Source organism: Spermophilus citellus (assembly GCF_964194105.1).
Source record: "Spermophilus citellus genome assembly, chromosome: 1".
Lineage (NCBI taxonomy): Eukaryota > Metazoa > Chordata > Mammalia > Rodentia > Sciuridae > Spermophilus > Spermophilus citellus.
In genome coordinates, this window is record NC_138182.1 from 9,003,842 (window position 1) to 9,031,326 (window position 27,485).

At 41.1% G+C, this 27,485-nt stretch overlaps 1 protein-coding gene across 7 annotated transcripts in view; it reads right to left on the minus strand.

Annotated features, from left to right (window-relative positions):
• Positions 1-27,485, minus strand: part of LOC308632122 (protein-lysine methyltransferase METTL21E-like) — a 148,573-nt gene that overhangs the window by 74,115 nt on the left and 46,973 nt on the right. Inside the window, exons 7-9 of one of the 7 annotated variants that reach the window (XR_014018428.1) lie at positions 20,035-20,340; positions 19,071-19,273; positions 17,922-18,018 (exon numbers count right to left, since the gene is read on the minus strand). The exons of 5 other annotated variants lie outside the window; for them this stretch is intronic. The gene's annotated coding sequence lies outside the window, so the exon portion shown is untranslated. Of the gene's footprint in view, positions 1-17,921; positions 18,019-19,070; positions 19,274-20,034; positions 20,341-27,485 lie in introns of those variants that run through there. One more of the 7 variants, XR_014018429.1, reaches the window with a different exon arrangement.

Genomic DNA, 27,485 nt, shown 5'->3' on the forward strand with positions numbered 1-27,485 from the left:
ATGTGAGGAGTGCCAAGGCTCTTTGTGTATTACCCAGGTGAGCCGTGTCTTCCACCCGCATCTGTGGAGCCACATAATTAGCTCAGAAGCAGGATAAAATCTCAGAACCATCAGCGTTCTTGACATTGACATGAGCCAGGGAACTGTTCCCAGGGTCCTGACACACTGGAGCTAAGACATGCAGTCTTCTGAGTCAGTGACCAGGGCTTGCTAGGAGACAAACAGAGAGCACAGGGAAAGGAAGAGCATCCCCACATAACACACTCAGGAAAACTCCGGTAGAGAGGTGGTCAGATCAGCAGTGTTTATTTTGGTTTGTTGGTTGTTTGGGTTGTTCGCTTTGGTTGCAGTCATGAAGCTGAATCAGCTCAAGTCATCCTCAGGGACCATTTTGAGTTAACATTTGAGCAGTATTATCCATAATCTTGAAATGGCTAGTGCAGTGCTTCCCAGACTACAGTCTAAGAAAAACGATGTATTCTTCTTTGTAGTGTTAAACAGTGCACTGAGAAAATTAGACTTTTCTTGCACTATTAAGTTATTTTTTTAACTGCAAGCAAGATTCAGTACTTTTTAAAAACTGAATCCCTTCTGGAGACTTTAATACTTCAATAAATATTTTGAATCACAAAATTGGGAAAATTAGCATATGGCCCAGCCCAAGCTAATCTGATCAGAAGGCCCTTGCTTGGAGAGCCCTGACTAATACTTCCCAGAATCATTGTTCCGCTCCTCCTGATATGAGTAATGTTTGTATAATCCATTTAAAAATCACTACAGCATTATAAGCAAGCAAATGAAATTATAACTGAATAATATTAATCTTGAGCTGAATTTGCTTTGAAAATATGTCTGTGGGGTTAGGATTCTGTGGCCCTAGACTTCATAGTTCACATAAACTAAAATACTGCAGAGGGCCATATCCATCTGTTCTATTTTCCAACAACCTACAAAATAACGTGAATTGCAGAGGAACATTTAAGTCACCTTATCTCTATAACTAAATTGTTGTAAGACCAACCTACCTAATATTGGAATATGTATACACATATACATATGTGTGTGTGTGTGTGCGCATACCCAAACTCAGAGTACAAAACACAGAAGTTTTGAGGTTTAACTTGTACATAAACCCAGACATATTAATTAACAACTTTATAACTCCCTGTAGGGAGGGGCAATTCCTGGGACAGGTTTCCTTAGCAACAGGTTGGAGCAGGGGCAGGTTATCTTGACAGGGTGGAGGAAGGGCTCTGAAGGCATTTCAGTCACTCAGGGGGCAGTCTCCAACTTCCTGGACTCACTCAAATTGGTCTCCTTGATCCACCTTGACTTGATTTACCTATCTATACTTACTGCCTGTCTAATTCTGGTTCCATTCCCCCTCTAATTTTAGGAACTCCTTACTGCTATAAGGAGAAGGGGCTAGGACCACTCTGGCTACTTCGAGCTGAGAAGGGGTGATGTGAGGTGGGGCAAGCAGTTTAGAAGCTGGGTTGGATTGAGGTCGGGTTGGGGAAGAACAGGTTGTAAAGTCATCTGGGGATGGGAGCCTATATGAGAGATAAACAAAAAGACATGAGTACAAAATAAATGTTGCAGCATCTGGAACATGTCAATGAATATCGTGAAGATGATAGAAGCCAAAAATCTCTCACCAGGAGGTGTGGGGGCTGAGAAGTTGTTCCCATAACAAGGCTGGAGAGGACAAGGCCTATATTTGGGAATGTAACATTGCCAGAGTTAGGAAGATGCGTAGGCCTTAAACTAACTAAAAACTTTTGACTCTGGCAGTTTCTCTTGATAGTTATCAGGCATTCCTGCCTAAGAATCTCTCTTTTGTAGCCTCCAGTCGTACTTATTCTTGGGGGCTAACACAAGTATATATAAGTGTATATAGGCTTTATTTACTTCTCAGAGTGCACTTAGAGTTTTGTTATACTGCAGGTCATTGAAAACAGAGTATAGCACACATATTATTTCAATGGAGAAAGTACATATAGTGTATAGCACTATATGTCTTATGTGCATGCACATATATCATATGTAGATATTTTGAAACATCTATGCAGGTTTCTTAACTATAAAACAAAAAGAATTAGGAAGCCAAATAAGACAAACTTGATGGACCTTTGGTTGTTGGTCACTTCATAGTTGAAACAAGGTTTAATCACTGTCAAACACACAAAAAAAATGCTAGTAGTCTCTTCAATCAGTGGTATTGGATCAACCAGATATCCACACACAAAAGACTTAAATTGCTCCCTTATTAAAAAATCACTTCAAAATGGATGAAAGTCCTAAGCCTAAGACCTGAGACTATAAAACTACAGGAAGAAAAAGAGGGGAAAGCTCTTAAGCATTGATCTGGGCAAAGATTTCTTGAATGAGACTTCAAAAGAACAGACACCAAAAGCAGAAATAGATATCTTGGACCGCCTCAAACCAAAAAGCATCTGCATAGCCAAGGAAACAATCCACAAAGTGAGGAGACAACCCCCAGACTGGGAGAAAATATTTGCCAACTCCTGATAATAGCTATTATCCAAAGTATGTAAGGAACTCAAACAACTCAACAACAGGATAACAACCTGATTTTAAATTGGGCAAAGGATCTGAACAGAAATACAAATGGTCAATAGATATATGAGAAAAAAATGCTCAACATCACCCACCATTACAGAAACACAAACTAAAATTACCAAAACATCTCACACCTGTTAAAATGTCAGTTACCAAAAAAGATAAAATATAACAAGAGTGGTAAGGATATGAGGGGAAAAAAGGAATGTGTACACTGTTGATGGAAAATAGCATGGAGAGTCCTCAAAAAGCTGAAAATGGACTCGCCATGTGACCCAGCAACCCCACTACTGCATAAATATCCAAAGGAATTGAAGTCAGTAGGTAAATGAGACATCTGCACTTCCATGTTCATTGCAGCAAGATTTACAGTAGCCAGGATACGGAAGCAACCAAAGTGTGTATCAGCAGAGGACTGGGTAAAGAAAATGTGGTACCTATTTACAAGGGACTACTACACAGCCTTTACAAAAAAAGGAAATCCTGTCACTTGTGTCAACGAGGATAAAACTGAAGTCTATTGTCCTAAATGAAATGAGCCAGGAACAAAAGAAAACAAATACTTTATGAGCTCCTTCTTAGGGGAACCTAAATAGGTTGATCTCCTAGAGACAGAGAATAGAGAAGGGGTTGTCAGAGCCTAGCGACAAGGAAGGGAAAGATATTGATCACAGACATGAGACTAAGGAATTTTTTTTTTCTAGTGATCTGTTTGTTTCAATGGATGGTGGCCACTGTTTGCAACCATGTATTGTATATCTCAAAATTGTTGGGCTGGGGTTGTGGCTCAGTGGTAGAGCATTTGTCTAACATGTGTGAGGCACTGGGTTCAATCCTCAGGACCACATACAAATATAAATAAATAAAACAAAGTTATAAAAAAGTTGTTAAAAGAATAGATTTTTAATGTGCTTACCACAGAAAAATGATAGATTGGTAAGGTAATGGATATATTAATTAGTTTGATTTAATTTGTCTATAATATATAACTAGATCAAAACACCACATTGTATCCCATAAACAAACACAATTATTTTTTATCAGTTAGAAGTTGACTCCTCAGCCTAATAAGAAGACCTATTATCAAAAAGACTAAAGGTAACAATTGCTGAAGAAGATGTGGAGAAAAGGGAACACTTCCACACTGTAGGTAAGACTGTAAATTAGTATAGCCCTTATGGAAATTTGTAGGGAGGGTCCTCAAAAATCTAAAGTAGCTATACCACTACTAGGTGTATATCCAGAGGAAACAAAATCAGTATATCAGAGACTTATCTGCCCCCCCATGGTCATTGCAGCACTATACACAATAGCCAAGAAACAGGAACAACTTAAGTGTCCATCAACTGATGAATGAAGATATGTGCATATATACAATGGAACACTATTCAACCATAAAACAGAACACCATGAGTGGAACCAGAGAATGTGGAAGCCAGGCAAAGACAGACAAGTGCCACATGATCTCATTCACCTGTGGAATCTAAAACAGTAGATTTCATAGAAGTTGAAATAGAACAGTGGTTACCAGAGGCCAGGGAGAAAAGAGGGGAAGGTTAGGGAAAGATGGATCAGTGGGTACTAAGTTACACTTAGATAGATGCAGAAAGTACTGAAGTGCTCTTGTACAGTAGGGTTATAATAGATAATAATAATATATTTAAAAGCAGAATGAAAGAATTTTGAAAGTTTTTACCATAAAAATATTGAACATATTTGAGAAAATAGATCGGTTTAACCTGATGTAAACATTATAAAGTATATACCTATATGGAAACATTACATGGTACCATTAACATGTATAATTTTGTTTTTAATGTATCAGTTAAAAATAAATTATAAAATGAAAAATAAATTAATTAGCTTATCTTTAAAAACAGGAAAAGTTACAAAAAATGTAAATATCATTTCCTTAGAATTGAAGAGAAATGGATAATCCCCACATTGAAAAAGCTCTAGTAGATGTTGTACATGGGTTTTTCCAGGACTCCCTGGGCTACGGTCAGCTCTCCAATCTTTCCATAGCACAATTGTGTTCAAGTCACCCCACTTTTCAGGAGCTCCAAAATGTACCCCATAGGCTATGGAGTAAGCTATAAATCCCTAATTTACAATTATTGAAGGAGCTGGATGTCTCGGCTCCGTCTATGTTTCCAGTCTTAAAAAGCTAGGATGAGAGGAGTGATTCACATTGCCCACCTCTTTATAGATAAGTCATCTCCACAGGGAGGCTAGAGACACAGAGCACTGCTGTATGTTCCCAACACATTTCATTTTCCTCCTGGGCACACCAACAACTCTTTCTAAGCCTCTGACATCTCACCAGAGCCATGTGACTAGTTATGGCCTATGGAGTGTGGGCAGATTTAACTTCTTGCTAGGCCTGGTCCCTAAAAGACCCTCTACACTCTGTCCCTCCTCCTCTTCCTGTGATGATGGGAGACCTACATAAGAACAATGACATCCCAAGATGGGTACCTAAAGCACCTGTAGCAGGATTCCATATCCTGTCTCCCCAGCCCTCCAAACCACACAGGACTGTGATATTAGGAAACATTTCATTTGCATTGTTTCACGCCACTGAGTTTCAGGGCTTATTTGTTATTGAAGCATAAACTAGCTTATTCTACGAACACAAGCCAGAAAGTAACTCCATCCTCTTGGACATGAAAAGGCTAAGTTTCCAAAACGTGACCTCCAAATGCATATGATTAATAATTAGGACCACAAACTCAGATCTTCACTTTCAGATCATTTGAGCTTCTCATTTCCTTCTTCTCCCTTTTCTGCACTCCCAAAGTGATCATTTAGCACAGCTACCCTGAAACCCTAAGGGTTCCTTAAACACCCAGTGCACTTTCCCACCTCCAGCCTGGCCCTGGGTGTTGCTGCTGTGAAGGCTCTTCCCTCTGCATGCCTGGACTCCAGCCTGTCCAGCTCTGCCTCCAAGGGTCTCCACAGAAGTCCTTCCCATGTCCCCAACAGTTGTTCCTTACCACTGTGCTCACACAGCACTTCATCTTTCCCCTTCTTATTGCTTTTTTAATATCGTGAAAATGCATCTATTCTCTCCCATTGGACCAAAGCCTCCTCAAAGAGGAAGACCATATTTATTCTCTTTGGCACAACCTGCTCTGTGTAGCACTGTATCCCACACGAGATGCTCCTTAAATATTTGCACATACTTTAATTCACATTTTAATACCTTTAGAAATTTTAACATATTTTCTACTTCTTTTAATGATTTTAAATGATCCTGGCCTCAAGACATAGTATGCAAAGTGTCATACTTTCTTGTTTCTTCTTCTTCTTCTTTTTTTAATTGGCCATGCTAGGGATTGAACCCAGGACTTTGTGCATGTTAAACAAGTGTTCTACCACTGAGCTGCACCCCCAGTCCATACCTTCTCTCTTGAAAGTGCTTCTTCAGTGGTAGTAGTTCAAAGACAAAAGAATTGACAAGGACACTATAAGCAATATTGGATTTCATTGCTTTGCATGTAAGTCACTCAAGAATCGTGTCAAATGAATGAACGTGGTGGTGTTACTGTTTAATCTCTCATTAGCAGGTACATGGACTTACAGTGAATGTCAATGGAAGTCACTTCTGATAATAATGCAGAGGAATAATATATGCAAAGGATCTTCCGGACATGGTGTCCACTTTGATCTTCCTTTTAAATACAGTACTTTAGTTCTGATTTTTAAAGTACACTTTGAAATCCTCTGATCTTCTCTAATGAGCTACTAGATTATAGAAAGCCTTGCTTCATGTTTTAGAAAGGAATTTGTGGTGTCTACATTAACCAGAGATGGACTTGGGGAATTTGAATAGTGGAGCAGATTTTAACAAGCACTTGTTCTTATTTTATTTTTGTTACCACAAACCAATTTACTTCAGCAATTTTTACCTACTTAAAAAAAAGTACACAAATTAGAGTATGCCTTTAAAAATGAATTGCTTCTAAATAAACTTTAGATGCAATTAGAATTATGATACTTATTATGAAGGGCTGTGCCTCCTTCCATTTGGCACTAGTGACAAAGGTTAAAAATGTCCTTCTATAAAATACCACATAATTAAACAAAGCAGTTTTGTAATTAACTACTACACAACTGGGTAAATTCCAAGTTTCATAATTATTTTAACCTATATATGATTTACTTGTGCAAAAGAGAAAAGAAGTTCAACATATTAAAAAACACACTTTCTCTTTAGCATAATTTAGCTTTTTTCTCATTTTCACAATTTGTTCAGCTATTCTCTTTAAAAAAAATAACAAATAATAGTTTTCTCCTTCTTGTATGTCTCTCCTCATCTAACTCTGCAGATAAAGCCCTTGAATGTCAGGCTTTCTGTTTGAGCATTGATAAAAACCCAACATGGGAAATGAAACAAAAAGTGGTGTCTGGCGTCTTGAAAACTCAACACAGGCACAGACACACATGCACCCACACACAGACATACAGAGCAACAGGTGCAAGGATAACGCCTAAGGAGAAGTTGAAGGAACTCATTATAATAATCTGATAGAGACAAACGTCTGCAAGAAGCAAATCTCTGTTTCCCAGTAGGATCACATTACAACACTATGTAGGCAAGTTTCCACCATTTCTCCAGTGTTGGATTTCCAAAGACTTCAGTCTAAACTGCACACCATCCCCACATCCTTTCAGAGTACCACGGGAACAGGGGACCCCGAGGTCCAGATAAACATCCAGCAACCTCATTTCCTTTCTGTCACACTAGATGTAGAACATTGCCTGTGAGCAGTTCCTCGGAAGGAATCTACTCTGCACAACCCACACACTTTGAGATGAGGAAGAAAAGAAAAAAACTTTTTAAACCATCTTCCAGAATTTCCAGGTCACTGCATGAATTTTAAAATCACAACGATGACCAAGTCCTTTCATCAAATATCCATGATTCACCTGAGGCATTTTGCTGAGTACTAATCCTAATACCTCAGCCAGGTTTCACCTCTGGGGAGTCTCCTTGTTCATTATTAGCCATTTTACTATGGAAGTAGTGCTCTTGCTCTAGGCTCAGACCACTTCTCCACGGTACATTGAGCAAATGTCCCCAGATGCCAGGAAGCTGGATGGAGTTTCCCCAGATGAAAAATCCAAAGTGATGACATCTGTTGAACTTTCATCACTCTTAGCTCTTGAAGTAACATTTCCAGATGATCACTTTTGCCTTCTGGAAAGTTGCGAAACAGAACCTGCTGACCAATGAGTTCCTGGGTCCAAGTCCAATGTCGCTCCAGGACTCACCTCCCAGACTGTGCATTCAGACTGAGAAGGAGCAAGAGTCGTGACTCCAGGCAAGGCAGGCTGCATTTGTCCCAGACTCCCCTCTGTCTGAGTTTTGGAATATAAACATAGGATTAAAGTATGATCTCTGCACCCATTGGACATCTAGGGTAAGTTCCAACTAGAAAATAACTTGGAGCAATATGAAAAAGACACACATTTATTCATCACTTAATGTGCCAGACACCTGGCTAGGTATAAAAATCATCATTTCGAATTCATCCTGTAATTTTTTTAAGTGTAAGAAAACTAAGTTCTAATAATTTAAGTGACTTCCTCAAGGTCATCCAATAAGAAAGAAGCAAGGTGGCACCTGACTTCAATACCATAGTTTCATAGTTTCACCTCCATGGATTTTAAGTTCATGATTTTTAACCTTTAAATCTTATTTTCTTTGCAGAATGGGAATGTTCCCAAGGTCACACAGCTGATAATTGTCAGCTGGATTTCTGGACATAATATATACCAAAGAAACATTTAATCTTCCTCTGTTGATTTTTTTTTCTTCCTCCAGTCTCTTCCTGCTCAAAACTTGGAGATCCTCTTACCGTCACCTTTCCTCTCCTCTCTTCTATGCATAAGAAAAGACCTGGCAATTCTACTTTGGAATATAACTTCAACCCTTCGCTTCTCTCCAGTTCTGGGCTAACGGCCACCACAAGCAGCCCAGGCAGCAGCCCAGGCTGACTGCGCTCCCTCATCCTTTCTTTCTCAAGTCCTCCAACAGAGATAGGGGAATCTTCTGGAATCCCAATTAGGCCACATTACCCCTTTTCTAAAACCTTTTATTGACTTTTTTATTCCATTGGGATTACCCCCAATCATTTTCCCATCTTGTCCCACCCACTATTCATAGTTCCTGTCTTGCCAAAGTACAAAGATCTCTGATTTCAGGGGTTTTGTACATGCTATACCTTCAGGCGAGGGCATTCTCCCTCCAAATATTTAACCATTGAGCTTCAGTTACTTCTTTCCTGGCCCCTCCACTCCACTTAAACTGGGACCCCTCTTGCCCCCTCCTATGGGCTGAATTGTGGTTCCCCCCACCCCAGACTCATATGTTGAATCATATGTTGAAGTCTTAAACCTCAAAGTGATGGTGGTATTTGGAAAGGGGCCTTTGGAAGGTCATTAAGGTTAAACGAAGTAATGAAGCTGGAGCCTTTAGAACGAGGCTACTATAGGATCCTTATAAGGGGAGGCCAGAGGAATGTGTCTCTTTCTCCTTCTCAGCCATAAGTCTATGCCAGAGCCTGACCAACCACCATTACCATCATTGCTAACAATGTTGGCATCGTCTTGATCTCAGAATTACAGCACCCAGAATTGTGAGGGGAAAAAAATTGTTCTTTGAATCACTCATTCCATGGCATTTGTCATGACAGCTCAGCAAGCTAATGCATAGTCTTTGTTTCCTATGTTAGCTAAGATACCAACTAAGTAGCAAGAACAAAGAGATCCAAAGATACAATGGTTTCAATAACATGGAAGCTCCTTCCTCTGCCACATGATAAGCCAATTGGTCAACGATGGTATGGGAAGGTCTGCCGCCTTCAGTGCAAGGCTTTCATCTTGGAGGGCAAGGCTGCTCTTATGATTCTCAGCATCTTCCAGCTTGCAGGAAGGCATAAAGGGCCAAGGGAAGGCACAAGCATACCAGAAGTGGCATGAATAAATTATATTTATATACCACTGGCCACAACTTTGTTACTTGGACAAACTGCAAGAGTTGTTGGGTGTGTGGTCATGCTCCCAGCTGAAACTCAGGTAGTCCATCATTAAGATGGACAGAATAGACCCAGGTGAAGAAGCAGCCATCGTGCTCCCTCATCAAAAGAGGTATTTCATGTAGCAAGCACATACTCATTTGTTCCACGTCTGCTCTCCTGTTGACTGTAAGTTTGACAAGGGAGAAACTATACATGTTTGAATCACTGTGATGCTCCCATGCCAAGCACAGTTCCTAAAACATAACACGAAGATTCCTAACTATTGCCTGACTGAGTGAGCAAGCAAGCGTGTTCTTTACGTGTTATACAATCTGGTAAGCCCTACCTCCTCTAAATAGACTCCTCAGAGGACAGAACATGTACTGTGTGGGGGGAGATGTGTGTGTCTCCTTTCACCCCTGACAATTCCAACACTGCATGCATTCTTCAATGCCCATATCTTCCTTAAAAATTTCATCTGGGGGAATGGGAAGGTAGCACAGTGGTACAGTGCTTGCCTAGCATATGGAAGGCCCTGGGTTCAATCTCTAGTACTGAAAACAAAAATCTCCTCTGGGGCTAACTAACACTGCACTGAAATTTTTTTCTTGGCCAGGTTTCTGTGTCAACCTATGTCAACCTATTTGTCACTACCAATCATTTCCTTTTAGAATTTTGCCTTGTTTTCCCTCTTTTAAATAATATTACTTCTAAGCACCTAACCAAACAGGCTAGGTACTTTTGAGACATGGTTTACCATGCCTTCATTATTCCATCACAATTAAACTTTACTCATTGATTCACCCTCTTCCTTCTTTTCATTCAAGAGCTATTGGAATATCTATTTTATGTTCTGTGCTAATCAGCAAGAACACAAAACTATAATATAAGGCCTCTTCCTCAGGAGAGCTCAGAGTCTACTTGTGAGACAGGGCAGCCAATAAGCAATTCAAATGCAATGTAACGGGTGCTATAACCAAGATATGTTCAGAAAATTATGGGAACATAATTATGGAGTACTTGGTTATCTTTTTTTGATCTATGATTATCATCAAATCATCTCAACTTTAAAGATAAGGATGTTGAGAGTCAGAGCTAAGGAATTTGTTCAAGGTTAGATAACCAGGAAGTGAAAGGCAATTGACAATTCAATACTGATAACAATCTTTCCCCTCTGCAACGCCCTAATCGAGTTCTATTCTCCTTCAAAGCAAGTACTCTTAAGATGGCATCCAGTTCTGCTGCTTCTTCCCCATGTCCACAAGCACCCAGCTCAGGTCAGGCCTCCACAACATCCTTAACATAATGACCACTCATGCTTTTTTACCTCACTAGGATCCTTGTACACACTACTAGAGGGATACAGTGCGGAGAGGGAATTCCTTTTTATTCTGGTGTTTCCATTATGTGTTACTGCAAACTACTCCAAAACTCCATGGATTAAAACAATGTCATTGCTCTGAGTGTTTGGCGAGCCCCATTGGGTACCTCTTGCTCAGGATTTTCTGCAGCTGCAGTCAGATGCTGGCAGTAATCATCAGATTACTGGTTATATTCTTGGGCTAAGATGACTGGAATAACTGGGAGCTGGTCAGATATGGCCACCTGTTGAGCGTGGGCTACCTCCCAGCATCAACTCTTGGGGTAGCTGGACTTCTTACATGACAACAGGCTGCTTCCAGAACAAACTCAGTTTTCTTATCTGTAAAATGTTGAACACAATATTCTCTCATTGGGCTGGTGTGAGGATTGAGTGAAATCAATTTTGTAAAGTGTCATGAGCCAGGCAGGGGCTCAGTACATTTCAGTTTCTTTTCCCATCATGTATCATGCTTACTCAGAAGCAGGAGATAGAATAGAGTTTCATAAAAGTTTGTTAAATGAATGAATGAGTGAAACTGTGCAAATCATGGAGTTCCAAAGCAATCTTCGGACACATCATGCATTATGCCTCTCTCATAGGAATGCAGAGCATCTTCCAATTGCTAAACATAGAACTCAGGACCTCCCACTTTCTGTTGCCCCATCCCCCCACACATTCCCCAGGCAGAGCTTTAATATAAAATAGATGACAATGGGTCCATACACACATAAATAAATGGTTAAAAGAATAAACTAGTAAAGGGACAAATTTCCTTGCTGAATTCCAAATAATTTATGTAGATATTTTACCCTCTGGAGGGTGAGGCATTTTATACTCCCCCCGCCCACCCTTTCACATAAGGCCACACATAGTAACTTCTGTACAAAAAGTACAGTATGGAAGAGATTTAGAAAAAAAAAAAAGAGTAACTTTTCAGTAGAGAAACCTGACAAACATGACTTAAATCAGGCGATCAAGGTGAATATCAACAGCCATATAAGTCATGTTAACAACATTTCCCATTATGTATGTGTTGAGAATCATATTCCAGCTCTGATTCCCCGCTTTCAAAACCTGTCATCCCAATATATTGAGAAAAATATCAGACAGATCCTAGCTGAGGGATGAGTATTTGACCCATCCCTCTCAAAACTGTCAAGGTTATCCAAAACTAGGGAAATCTGAGAAACTGTCACAACCAGGAGGAGCCTAAGGAGACAAGATAACACCATGCCTGCATAAAGGCCTCCCTCCCAGCCCCCTCTCCATTTCAGTCCTTCTGAGGCCACCAGAGTTAGTGTCACTAAATAGGTGAAGGTGCTTAATGGGTAAATGTTCTTAAAATCACCCACTCAGATAGATTGCAAGCTTGCTTACACTGACAGAAGACTCTTATCCTGACCCCAGCTCACACTTCATCTGCTTCTTACCCCCATCTTCTGATGCACCTCGTGCTGCAGTCCCGCCAGTTCACCTCTGCACGTCCACCGACATGTCCTGTGTTCTCGTGACTCATGCTTCTGCATGAAGCTCCAGTAGGAATGGTCTGGTCTGTGTTCCCTCACAAGATGAGCCACTCACTCCACAAACCTCATCTCAGAAGTTTCTACTCTGGAAACTTCCTTTGACTCTCTCAGGCAGAAATGGCCCATTCCTAGCTAGTGTCATTCATGTTTGATGAGGCTGATTGCCACAAGAGTAATGTGTGAGGACCACATAGAGCATCCACACCGTCTGTGTCTGTCCACATGGTGACCCAATTATAGTATGCCGGACATTCCTGTTCATCATGATAACCCTTGGAGATAACCCTTGGAGACCCCCTGCCCCCTGTGCACCACCACCACCATCAGAACCTACTTTCTCAGATGACTGTATCCCTGGGGGATCAACTAAGGATTGGCCAAGACAATCTAAAGCAAGAAACAGCAGAGTTAGGAAAGAATTGGTACTTTGCACATTAGCCAGAGGCAGAAGCACAGAAGGCAGACCAACTGGTGGTTGTTCCTCTCCTTTTGTATAAAATACATTTCCTGTGTCATTGATATCTCCTGCTGACTCAGGTTGAAACAGCTATAGCCATCAAGGGCCAAGGGTAACCATTTGCTTTTCCCAGTGACTACAGTGTCCCATCTCTTTCCTGATGACTAAGCAAAGACTTATGGGTTCCAATAGAGAACATCAGAGTGTCCCTGCCCAGTCCTCAAGCACATAGGCTGATGTCCACTGGATTGACTGGCCTATGAGCCTCTCAGAGCTCCTGGAGTCTATGAAATGCTTCCCCAGAATAGATGGCTATACCATCAGGAACACAGATCCAAAAAAATGAATGAATGACAGACCAGATTACTAGAGGAAATGAAATAAATAAACTTCCTCAAATAAATCACACAGAACCCAACATGTTCACACACATCGCTGTTTAAAATTGTGCCCCTGATCACAGAATGCCAAATGAACATCAAAGCCTATCTACATTCATTCACAGATTATTTTTCCAAAGTTCTTTTGTGAAAGAATATATTTTATCACAATAAGGTTATTTCTTTACTTCTGCAAAATCTGTCTAATCATACAAATTACAAAGCTCCTGAATTTTTTCTCCTAGTTTTGTGTTTGTTTCTATGAAACACATGAGGACGATGATGAAGATGAAAAGAGAGGGAGACTGGCACCAAATTGTTACACCAGTGCTTGCAATTGGACTCTACCATACTGGGGCTTCAACCCCATAAGACTGGAACCAAACCTGTTTTCCATGATCCTGACAATACCAAATGTGGCTCTATACTTGATGTAGAAATTTAATAAATTTTAAAGATGAGTGTTATATATTGTGATTTGCTTAATACAAGTTCATTAAATTTTATATCAAAGTCAAATGAATTTGTCAATGTCAAATAACTAGTATGTTAATAAACATCAAAACCAGAAAGCCCACATTTTGATGCACACCTTCCCCCACTCCATGCAGTTACACACAGAAGGGCCTCATGCTTGGTTTAAAGCTCAGGTAATGCTATTCTGAAATTCTTAACACTTTTGTCTTTGAAGTTCGGTTTTATAAGCAGAATCCAAGGGAAAATGAAGCACACACATGGGCATGTTCTGTCTCTGCTCTTTGCTGACTCATTTGCATATAGTGGCCATGGTTACACAAAAGCACAGTATTTCAATGGCCCCAAGGTATGTGGACTTCTGGAGTCTCAGGTCTGTGACGGAGTAAGTGGGCATGGATATGTTTTCTATTCAAACCAGAACTTGCTTCAAATGCAGAGAGAAAGCAGTGACATTCGAAGAAAGCTGAACAATCAAGAAATCTGTTGGGTTGAATTGTGCCTCCCCACAGCCCCCAGTATACACACGACTCCTACATTGAAGTCCTAACCATCGTATCTCTAAATATAACCTAACTTGCAAAGAGGATCTTTGCAGATGTTAGAAAGGACAAGTTAGGATGAAGTCATACTGGAGTACTGTAAACTCTAACAATATGACTGGTATCCTTATAAAAAGGGGGAATATGGACACAGTCACACAGACAGGGAGAATACCAGGTGAAGTTTAGAGTTATGTTGCCACAAGTCAAGAAACTACCAGAGGCTTGGAAAATCCTTCCCTAGCACCTTCCAAGGGAGCAAGACCCTGCCAACATCTTGATCTCAGAGTTCTAGCCTACAGAATATTGAGACAACACATTCCTGTTGATTAAGGGGAAAAAAATATGTTTTTCTTTTCAATAGGATCTCTATATGAGTGTTAGATAGCCATAATGTAAAAAGTCACTTTTTTATTTCTTTTTTTTTCCTCCAAACTGATATTTGCATCAGAGTTAGCAGCTGATAACAGAGATTATGAAAATTCTGGCTAAAATTAAAATGCCAAAACTAGATCTTCTGGATAATGAGAAACTGATTGGCTCTATTACTGAATCGGAAATGAAAACAGCAATAGAGAAATTTGCAAGTAACAAGCCTCCCGTGGTGATGAGTACCAGTTGGAATAGGATAAAGCTTTTGAGAGCGAATCAAAGGATCTGTTACGCAGGATTTATGAGGAATATCTACTTATGAGACCTATGAAAGCACCAGTGCAAGGGCCTTTGTTCTTATAATCTGTCACAAGTACCAGCGTTGGTCCTGTTTGCTTAATTAATTGCACTGGGGGGAAAAAAAGCCTTCCAGGTAGTAAGTGAATAGAATAAATTCAAGTTGAGATTGGTGGTGGTTTCTCACATGGCTGCACTTACAATCTGTGCAAAACTATAATACGTGTAAAGTTATGTGTAAAGTTATAATATGTGTAAATTTTCTAATTTAAAAGTGTCAGCAAACAGATTTAAATCTCCCCTCTCTGGCACTTTACAAATTTGCACAGGAAACCTTTATCATGTAGAAAAAGAATATTTACAAAGGCTCTCAAGCAAACTTCATTTCGAGAACTTGAGTAAATGAAATATAAAGCATGAACCCCTGTGTGCCACCCCATTCACCAGGAAAGAGCTGCTTTCTTTCTGGAATAAACACCTGGGATATAGACACCTCTTCACTCCAGTTAGTCTGTTGACAAAAGAAGTTTATGTTCGATTCAATAGTGCAGTGATTTAAGGGAAGCCAACCTCCCTTGATAACTTCATTTTGCAGCAGTTGGTTCATCCCCCTTTTTCAATTTACTTTTAAAATGTCACTTCATCAAAACTCACCAGAATTTGCAAGCAAACACTTAACAACAACAACAACAACAAAAAGAAAAAAAAATATAAAGTAACTGTGCTTAACAGCACTTAGCAAGTGGGAAAGGACTAAAACCCAAGCCTCTTTAGCCAAGGAAAAATTTTTGACAGACAATATTCAAACATTCATTAAAAACATAGCAGCTGATCATTTATTTATTCTCTTTGGTTTTTCACAAACTATAGCCTCATACTACCTGAGTGCAAAGGAAAAGAAAAATTCCATATTATTTCAATCACTTCTGAAATCACCCTCAGAGCCAACACAAATGTACAGCACACAAGCATACACCTGTGAAGGACTTTTTTTTTTTTTTTTTAGAGAGAGTGAGAGAGGAGAGAGAGAGATTTTTTTTTTTTATATTTATTTTTTAGTTCTCGGCGGACACAACATCTTTGTTGGTATGTGGTGCTGAGGATCGAACCCGGGCTGCACGCATGCCAGGCGAGCACGCTACCGCTTGAGCCACATCCCCAGCCCTGTGAAGGACTTTTTTATCTTGAGTCCAAGTTTCTGAGCACTACTTGTCTCTGTTGGACCCAAAAACCCTTGATGTAGATGAAGGATTCTGAGCACAGGTTCCAAGACAAGGTTTGCCTGACCAATCGCTTATTTAACCAAAAATATTTTTTTCCTTTTCTTTTCTTACACATCTTAAGTTTTACTTCCCAGTGAAGTGAGAGGTGACTCTAGCATACTAAAGACAGGAATTAGTCACATCAGGTGCACTTAAGTGTACTGAGCACAAGAATTCTTTAAAACATTAAAAACTTTGTTGTAATATACAGTTGACTTATAGACTGATTTTTTGACATTTTCTCACCCTCAGTTTGCATGTGAAATTAATATATCTATTTTTCAAATACTCAAACCAGGCTGACTAAAGATTATTGTAGATTTTTATGATTATAGGACTACATTGTTATTTCAATTTTCCAAAACTATTACAGATTACTGGGAGAGGCCATAACAGAAAACAAATTACTAAGGAAACTATTAACTGTTTGGTGCTTTCAGCTCATATGGAAATACAGATGTTGTGTGTTCATGAGAATAGGGTAGGCATATTTAGCATGAAATTAATATTCTTTTGAGGTAGTGTTTTGAATTTTTGATTTTGCTTTTGTTTTAGCATGTTGTTAGACTTCCATAAAAACCAATGTCTTTCAAAATTAAGCAATGAGGTCTTTCTAGGGACACACTTCATTTTGAAGGTTGCATTCCAGAACAATTCACTATTGTTGTAAGCATGACTTCAGCAGATTGGCTGACCCATCTGAGAGGGAGCAGGGCAGGCATAATGGCCAGGAGACATTGTTCAAAAGGTGGTCAGCTTTTTAAAAACTTCCACAGGGTTTCATTAGAGGAGGGAATGGGACTTGGGCCCCACACCACCCAGAAATATCAGGCTCTAGAGCCTATTGAGCCAAACTCCAAATCTTAGATTTATTCCAAAAATATTCAAATGGGGCTTAAAGCTGACACAGGAGAGCCATGGTCCAGTGAAAAGTGTTGGGGTGTATGTGTACAAAGCACCTGAGTCTCCAGAAGTAGGCAGCAGGCAGAGGAGATGACCAGTGAGGTCCATCTTGAAATATGGCTGAAGACCGTCCCATTAATAAGAAAAACAGGCATCCCGTAAGAGGGAGTGAGCAAAAGTGGTGCAGCTCAGAGATACCACACAGCCCAGCCAGATGTGCACTGTGCTTCAGCTGCACAGTGAGAATAGGGGACGCTGCTGGTATAGGGTAGAGTTCAGCTATTCCCAGGAAGCATCCTCCCAGACTGGCCTAGAGCCACCAGCCAGGGCATGTGAGAGCATAGGTTCCAGAAGGGAGACCCATACGCAGGGTATAAGGGATGGTGGGCAAGGGCCTGGACTCTGGAGCAGACTGCCCATGTTCTCATCCTGGCTCTGCCCCTTTCTAACTCTGTGACCTTAGGCATGTGGCTCACTCATCTGTGAAATAGGAATAGTCGCAGTATCTATCTTAGAGTCATCATGAGGATTAAAGGAGTTAATTATTTGTAAGGTGTTTTGCACGCATCTGGCAAAGAGTAAGTATTACTTAAGCGCTTGGTAAACAAAATAGTGGCTGAGGCAATTAAGTATTGGGTCTTCACCAAGAACACCTGCTCTGCATGCAGACTTGAAGAAGCCGAGTTTTCAGCCAAAAAAGACACACAAAGGATATAGTTTGTGACTATAGACTCTTAAGCTAACAACCTGCTCTAAGGAAGAATTCCAGGCTTGACTCCAGTATTAACTGTATCGAGTGTCACAGGGTTCCTCCTAAAGGTGGCGCCTGGTTCCCTGCAGAAACAGAAAAAGTCCTTGCTTCAGTGGACAGTTGAGAACAAAGGCAGCAGCTGATGAGTCGGAGGCACAGCCAGGAGCAGGGATGCTCCTCCTCTGGGGCTCTGGTTATCCTTGGCCTCTCTGACAAGCCATCTTTCCTTTTTATAGGTTCTTCAAAAAGAAATACAAGGTTATTAAGAACATTTTTTAATTCGCAAAGCCCTGATAGTCTTGGGTCACTCTGTCATAACTACTGAGTTATGCATCCTGATTGTATATAAAATAAAGTGTGTATATATGAACAAATGAAAAATGAACTACAATATTCCCTATAATTGCAGCTACAATCACCTAAATGGATCATTAAAAACTTTATAGGAACATACTAGATTGTGCTTTGTCTCCAGTTTAAACTTGTGTGGCCCAAGGGTCATCCAACCCCATTCACACAAATAGACAAGCTCATGCTGGATGATTCGCTGGCTAAATTCTGTGGGATTTATACTACAAACTGTTGTCTTCTACTGAAAATAACTAAAAAGAGCATTCTGCTAATTCCATCATAGTGAAATAAACACAAGATGGAAACATGGTGCAGCACAGAATGCTGACTTTTAAATTCAGCCATCCTGATCCATAATATGTCAGAATCAGAGTTTATTAAAAATTAATTACTGCTGTTAACTATTTCATGATAAAATGTTGAACGTTCACAATTTAGACACTATACTTCTCTTCAAAATGCAAATCAATCTTAATGCTTCAGTATATGTTCCCCTGACACCACTATTCTTACCCAAATGTACCTTTACCTATGAAGGTAACAAATGAGAAGACCCAGATGAAATGTAACTTGTACTAGATGGAAATCATGAGAGTGTATTGCATTTATATGTAATTTCCTTAAAAAAATAAAATAAACAAAGCATCCTAAAATGTTTTTTAATGAAATAATAAATTTTCTTTAAAAAAAAAAAAGAAAGTAGAAAATGAAGTCAGGAGAATGAAAAGAAGAAAGATTTCTAAAGAGATTAAGAAAAGGCGTCTCATGTCACAAATTACATTACCTTTCAACACAACTGTGCTCCCTGGTGGGAAGTTCTAAAAGGTTTAGTTTAAATTTTTTAGAAGTTTGTTTCACGTAAGCTTCACCACATATGCCAAATGGTCCATTAAGGGCGTTCCATTACGGCTTAAAGAGCTCCAAGTTAACACAGAGTGCTGCGGCCAGAGATGAAGACGCACAGCTCCATTTCCATTTGAGGTAACTCTGCAAGAAGATATTATCCACAGAACATTTGCTGTGTTAAAGCAAGCATTGATACGATGCCCTCAGAACTTTCCAGATGATTTGGGTGCTTCTGACCCCACTAGACCAAAGTCCATCTGTCTTAACATTTTGGAATGCTAGTCGATTCCCATCCTTCATATACAGGATCTATGTGTGTAAAGTGCACATTGCAAACATGCTCAGAGACCTAAGTTATATCTCTGTGTCTTCATAAGGACTTTGTTCCATCATATCAACCCATATATTTTTGGCCCAAATCCCCAAGAACTTCAGTCTTGAGTCTTTGTCAAGCTAGCAGTTTCAGAATTTAAAGTGGGGACCATTCAGACTTCTAAATTATCCTGATCTTGTATTGCTAATTATCCTGCATGTTTCTGTAGTTAAGTAGTAAACATCTCTGCAGCCAGAATTATATAAGTAGCATCTACAAGGTTAGGAAAGAAAATTGATAGCTGCAAGTCACTAATAATGTCATGGATTTAAGACCCTGGGTGTGTCCTGAGAATGTTCCACCACATGAGCCCCTGAAGTCTTTTTAGAGTCAATGGTGCAAAAATATCCTGTAGAATCTTGAACAAACGCCATGTGGGAAGAGGGAGACACATGATCTACAGGGCGAAACGAAAGGTGTATGTCTTAAAGTATTTATTTCTTGGAGGAAGTTAGCTTACTTCTGGAAAGTAAGGTTGATTCACATTAGTCCTTTATCTCTCTCTCTCTTCCCACTCATTCCCTCTCACCTGAAATCACCAGACTCAGCCAGGGATTTTGGAAAGGCAGGCAAGGTAGGATCTGCACATCCATCATTAAAATTTTGCACAGGTAGAGAGGAGTGACGGCTCATTCTGAGGATGAACTACACCATAAAGCCAGGAAATTGCTGTGGTGCATTCAAAGACCAGAGAGGGCACCTGCTTTGCCACATCACAGATTTGCACTGGTATTGAGGAAGGAGCTTATGGCCAGATTTTCAATTTTTCCTGCAGACAATAAGAAGCCATCAAAGGCTCTTTGTATATTGGAATGCCCAGTCCATGAAGGCTTCTCTGAAAGTGCAAAAGAGAGTTGGATGAACAGGGTGAGCCATGGAAACTGGAAAATGGGAAGTGTCAGAACGCCTCTGGGCCAGCCCTCTCCCCTTGGCTCCACAGGATGCTTGGTGTCCAAGAGAGTCACAGCAGCAGGGGAAAATGGAAAACTGCCCCCACCAACCCCCCCCCCCGCCCCACACTCCCCAGAGCTGAGCCAATCACATCCTGAGGCCCCCAGAGAACCAAGTCCAACAGGAAGCCAGCGGTGTGTTCGCCCACTCCTGTTCACTTTCTGAGGAAGTGCAGCTAGATAAGGGATCGCCTTTCTTTTTAGGGAAACACCTTTCGTTTAACTGATAAGAGCTCTTTAGAACCAATAAGCCTCCACCTGGAGCAGAGCCAACTACATATATCTCTATTGCCCTGGTTAAAAGGCCCCAATCTACCGAGGCCTTTTATCAAAGAAAATCATCTTCCAGAGCATTCTTCATGCTAGACCCAGCCCTCCTGAAGTTCTCTCCCAACTTCCATGCTAGCCTCTGCCCAAGCACAGCTCAGCTCACCCTGGACCTCCTGGGCCTCCACCTGTGCTGAGCTCAGCCTGCCTCTCACCGGCTTATCTCCAGGAGCCACAGTGGCCTTGAGCCACTTTCCTGTTAGGGAGGCTGCCAGAGGAAGCTGCAGAGAGATTTGATCCATGAAGGGTCTGAAATGCATTACAAGCAGGAGAAGAAAGAAGAAGACAGCAAATAAAACCAGAGGCCTGATTTCTGGTGCCAGGTCATGGAGAAAGGGCTACATGGCCATTCATTCCAGAGACAAGTCAACACATAGCCCATTTCTACGCCATCTTATATTCTCAGAAACATGCACAGAATGAAATCTTCAAATGCCTTTATGGTGCTGGTATTTGTCCTAAGTCTAAAAATTCATAGTAATAATTTACACCAACAAACGATGAGATATAACGGGAAAAAAGACTTCTTTGTCTCTCTTCTTTCAAAGTGATTTAAATTGGGTCATTGAAGATAACCTCAGAATGCTGGCTCTCAAGAATTCTTCATGACCAAATCCAGGTTATTCTTATTTCTTTCCTGTCATACAAATTTTGAATTTTTCATATCATAATCTATTTTATAAAATATTTACATTTTAAAAGAAGGTGAGAGAAGGCAAAGAACACAAAGAATGAAAATGCTAATGCTTTGTAATAGACATGGGTACTGAGGGACTTTGATCTAATCAGCCACCCACAAAAAATATTGCCACATGAAAATAAGATTTCCACATTAGACCCAACCCAAAGTCCTAAAAATAGAGGTTTGTTTTATAGTGATACACAAGGATGTGTTATGGGGGCTCTGAGTTTGTTCTGTCACTACACATTTAGTAAGCATGTTTTGTAATCCAAAGACTTACTGAAGTTTGAGGGGATTGCAATTTTGTTTTAAAATTTCAACACCAGCAACAGTTTTTTCTCGCAATAAGTGTGATAAATACAAAACCCTATGGAATCACACAAGAATGGTACTAGGTTCTGAAAATGGAGTCAGGGAAGAAACTTCCTTGGGAGCTGGCTTCCAGTTGGCATGTTGGTGAGGAAGAGGAATTGACCAGGCATGTAAGTGGGCGCTGTAGGGGAAGCTGTCGCAGGCATAGGGGCACAGCACCATGGCTGGTCCTAGGACACACAGGGGACTGTAGGTCATTCCACCCATGAGAATGAGGTTCCAGGAAGCAAGTGGTAAGAAGGTGTTGTGGTTTGGATCCAGAATGTCCCCATGGGCTCCTGTGTTGAAGGTTTGGCCCCCAGTACAGAGTGTTCAGAAGTGGGAAGCCATTGGCCATGAGGAGTCTAGTCTCATCAATGGACCAAACTACTGATGGATTCGTGGCTGAATGGACTATTGGGAAGTGGTGGAATCCATAGGAGTTGAGACCTAGATGAAGGGAGTGGGTTCTTGCAGGCATGCCCTTGGGGGTTATATTTTGCTCCTGACCCCTTCCTCTTTCTCTCGGCTTCCCAGCACCATGAAGTGAGGCAGCTCTGCTCCACCTGCCATGATGTTCTGCCTCACCACAAGCCCACAGAAATAGGGCCAAATGACAATCATGGATTGAAACCTCTATAACCATGAGCCAAAATAAGTCTTGCCTCACTGAAGTTGATTTCTTCAAGTATTTTATCACAGTAACAGAAAGCTGACTAACACAGAACAGAAAATAAGATGGCAAAGGCCAAATCACAAAGGACTGTGTGTCCCATTAAGGATCTTGGCTCGTATCTGGAAGGCAATGGGAAACCATGAAGGGGTTTAAAGAGAGCATTGACACCATTGGATTTATAATTAGGAACACTCACTCTGGTGTCAGGCTGAGGATAAACTGAGCTGGGGCTGGAATGGAAGTGGGAACACTAGGCAGGATAGGGAGCATTCCAGTGAAAGGCCCAAGCCCTCAACTAGGACAGTGGGAGTGGGAATACACAGAAAGAGTGGGAAAAGATGAGAAATAGGTCAACTCAGCAGAGCTGGGCTCCTTCTAGGTGAGGAGACAATCAACGAGTTCGTAACTTTTGATTGTATAATAGGTGAACGGTGAAGCAATTCTCCAAGTTAGTGTGCACGTAGGCAGGAAAAAGTAAATTTAGGTTGGAGGACTGCTGTGGGGGTTATCCAAGTAGAAATGTCTTGGTCTTTGCTAATGTTTAACCTCAAAGACTGACATCCAAAATCTTTATTTCCCTACTGTCAGAAAATGACCTTATCGTCCACAAAAATAATTCATCTCAGACTTTCAGATATACAATGTTTTCCAGTTACCAACTTTTGGGTTCATGTGTTCTACAAACATATTACTCACATTCAAAGTGCTTTCTGTTTGTTTTTTTTTTCTGAAAAGATCCATTGCCATACCCTTCTGGAATTTACTGAGAATCTAACTGTTTAGGATTGCTTAACCCAGAGGGGGCTAACTCATCCCCCTCTTCCCTCCTTTGTCTTCTCTGTGGGGCCTCTCCTGTCCACACACTACTGACTTAAAGCACAGCCCCCAGAGCTCAGAGCCTGAACTATTTTTTAATAGCATGTAACATTTAACAAGTACACTTACTAAATCAACTGTTAATTTTTGGTCTCCTTACACTAGCATTTGCAATGTCAACTCAAAGAGGAAAGTGAGGTTTCTCCTTTTTAGTTCCTTAGTTTTGGTTCCTGAGAACCATGCCTGACACCCAACAGCCTGCAATAAACAATTCATTGAATTAATATGAGTGAATAATAAATGGTTTCTTTTTTAAATATTTTTTATTTAGTTGTAGATGGACACAGTATATTTACTTTATTTATCTTTATGTGGTGCCGAGGATCGAACCCAGGGCCCCACGTGCCAGTTGAGCCCTCTACCACTGAGCTACAACCCCAGCCCAATAAGTGAATTCTTATTGCTAACAAGAGTTTCCAGAGTTCCCGTCTTGATCAGAAAGACTCCAAGCCACAGGAAGTCACTAGGTAGGTTGGTAGGAACTTTTCCTTCAAACTGTGAACTGAGCCACCTGGATGGGACTCCCCACTCACTACTGACACCACTGGGTCTCTAATATCAAGACATTTTTCTCCTTCTTCCTTGCACTCATTTACCCTTTTTTATGCGCACATTTTGAGAAGTCTTTGAGCAAAAGGACTCATACATAGTACACATTTCACTGCTGACATTGACTCATGAAATTTGAAAAAAAAAACCCTGCATTAATTTTCTTTTCTTCTAGACATGATGCCAGGTGGTACAGAGGGTTTTTTTTTTAAAGAGAGAGAGAGAGAGAGAGAGAGAATTTTTTTAATATTTATTTTTTAGTTTTCGGTGGACACAACATCTTTGTTTGTATGTGGTGCTGAGGATCGAACCCGGGCCGCATGCATGCCAGGCGAGCGCGCTACCGCTTGAGCCACATCCCCAGCCCACAGAGGGTTTTTAAAAGATAAAAAGCCATGGCCCTGAGCTCAAGAACCACACTTTCGAGGTAAGAAGATAGAAAATGACTACAGATGACTGGGTAAGGTCTATCTTTACAAAGGAGGAACATGTGATCTGAATCTAGAGGACAAGATGCCTTTGGTGAGTGGAATAAGAAAAGAGAAACTTTCAAATTGAAAGAAGAGCAAGAATTAGGACATAGAGGCAGGAAGGGGCAGGGGCCACCTTGGCTTCCTAGTCATCTGCCTGTTTAACGTCAATGCAGTCGAGTAGCTTTTGAAAAGTTAGAAATGAACAAATGTAAGAACCATTACAGTCACTTCAGAAACTGAATCAGTGTGATCTGCATTTTGTAACCAGAGATATTAAAAATAGCATAGGGGACTGGGTTTGTTTCCTTTTGGTAACCCAAGGACACTTCTCCCTACTTTCGCTATTCCATCAAGTCACAGTAACTCTTTAACTGACCTCCTGTTCAAAGAAAACTGGAGGAATACAGAGGAAGAGAGGAAGTGCAAAAGGGAAATCTGATAATGGTTCAAACCGCCTGTCCCACGCCATTCCCTTGACGAAGTGGTTCTGGATTTCCATAGGCTCTGGACCCTTGAGAACTGATGAGATTGAAACAGTTTCTCCAGGAAATTACACATGTGCACTCTTGCTCAGAATCTACCCAGAAACTGTGGTTTTTACCTTTCTACCCATTTCATGTAGACTGGAAGAGGAAATGAGTCTCAAAGGCATAGAAGGGGGTTCATCACATGGCCCACATGTCCATGAGCTCCAGGATCAAAACTTCTCCATAGACTGAGAGGCCTTAGAACAGAAAGCCTTGCACCAGAGCGAAGATGAAGAACCAAACATTGCACAAGCACCACAGGGGAGCAGCCTTGGCTACTCCTTCATCCCCACCCTTCAGACAATGAGGGCCCTGGGAAGCCTGAACACAACACTAACAGGAGCCTTCAGTGGAGGGGGGGATACAGTTGTGTGGTCTATTGCTAGGAGCCACAAGCATATATACGATGTATGGCACCTTTGGTTGTAAAGTGACGCCAGCTAGCCACTGAGATGATTATGTTAAAATTTACATTCATATGCAAACTGGACTCCCGCTGTTCACCTTGGCCTGCTACCGGACTCAAGTTACGGGACTTTACGGGACTGCTGGAGAGTTCCCATTGGTTGGGGAAGGATAGTAGGAGGGAATTCCGGAGGAGGTCGGAGGAGACGGGGGGTTCCGGGACGCGCGGTTCCGGTCGGACACCCTCGTGGGAGGACCGGTTTTTGACTTGCTGGCGCTGAGAGTGTTAGCGGCTTTTTCAAAATAAAGTTTTGTTCCTGCTTGATTGGCTCGTGATTCTGTGCCCAGCCAAGACTGCGGCATTTGGCGGCCCGTGCGGGGAACGCCTGAAGCTTAGAGGTGAGTAAATTGCTCGCCCCTGAGGGAAGGCGACAGGATGGATGACCTTCTCAGAAAACAATGTGTTCTTGTTTTGATTTATTTTGTTTTTATTTCGAGCTCCCTAGCCCTAGAATTTTCTCAGGCGAACTGGAAAAAATGGTTGGCTCAAGGTTTGAAGTTATTCAGCCCTGAGAAAGAGAAAATTGATACAACCATTGTCTGCTCCGTCTTTGTTTCATTCTGCTTCGGCTTTGTTTTATCCTACCTTATTGGGTTAGGTTATAGTAGATTAGAATCCAATAAAAAACAAACCGAAAAACTGTTAAGTAAATTGTTAGAGGTCCAGACTATGGTAGAAAAAACGCTAGGTCAAGCAAAAGAGAAGGTCTCTCAAGCTAGTCAGACAGAGGAGAATTTAAAGAAAGCAAGCTTAGAGGACAAGCAGCCATCAGGTGGAGAATTACAACAGGAGGTTGCTACCAACTCCGTTCTATCACCAGAGGGCGTAACTCAGCCAACAGCTCCATCTACCGCTGAGCGGCCCTCAACTCCCGTAGTTGATGGACGGAATTCTGAGGCAGGACCCCAAAGATTAGCATGCCCTGTACTTGAGCAGGCAGGAGGGCAACGAATTCACCGTGCTTTAGATTTCAAAACAATAAAGCAATTAAAGGAGGCTGTAACGACCTATGGGCCGCAAGCTCCCTTCACAATAAGCATGGTTGAATCTGTTACCAACTTGGACATGACACCAGCAGATTGGGCTAACATGTGTCGATCTGTGCTAAACGGAGGACAATATTTGTTATGGAAGGTTGCCAATGAGGAATTTTGCATGGAGACAGCTAGGCGAAATGCAGAAGCTGGGTACCCTCAAAGAAATATGGACATGCTATTGGGAAAGGGACCATATGAAGGTCAAAGACAGCAAATTGAATATGACCCTGGCGTATACGCACAAATTGCTGTAGATGCAGTTAGGGCATGGAAAACTTTACAGGGGCATGGAGACTTACAAGGTCAATTATCTAAGGTAATACAAGGAACTAATGAACCTTATGCTGAATTTGTAGATAGACTTATTCAGTCAGCCTCTAGGATATTTGGAAATACAGAACAGGTAATGCCATTTATAAAACAACTGGCTTATGACCAAGCAAATCGTTGCTGCAGAGAGGTCATTAGACCATGGAGACATGAGGATTTAAACACATATATTAAATTATGTAGAGACATTAATGAACAGGGGCAAGTCTTAGCAGCAGTACAACAGGCTTTAGATGCCAGGCCAAGAACATGCTATAATTGTAATCAAACAGGACATTTTAAAAGGAGTTGCCCCATAAGAGGAGGGTTTAACAAAGCTGGATATCAAAGGAATAGAATACCAGGTATTTGCCCACGATGCCGTAGAGGGAGACATTGGGCTAATGAATGCCGTTCTCAAACCACCATAGAGGGTATTCCGTTATCAAAAAACGGACAAGGACCAAGTGTTTACCCACGATATCGTGGAGAAAGGTATCAAGCTCCATTGCCAAAAAACGGACTAGAGGGCCCAATGCCCCGGGGCCCCAAACCACAAATATATGGGGCAATGGAGGAACCCAACAGCCCCATCAAGGTAGTGCCCAGGACGCATTATCCATTAAATCCCTCATCAGACAAACTAGAGGGAGCGCAGGGCTGGACATCTGCGCCTCTGCCAGAGCAGTACTAACCCCAGAGATGGGAATTCAAATCATTCCCACAGGAGTAAAAGGACCTCTTCCCCAGGGAACAG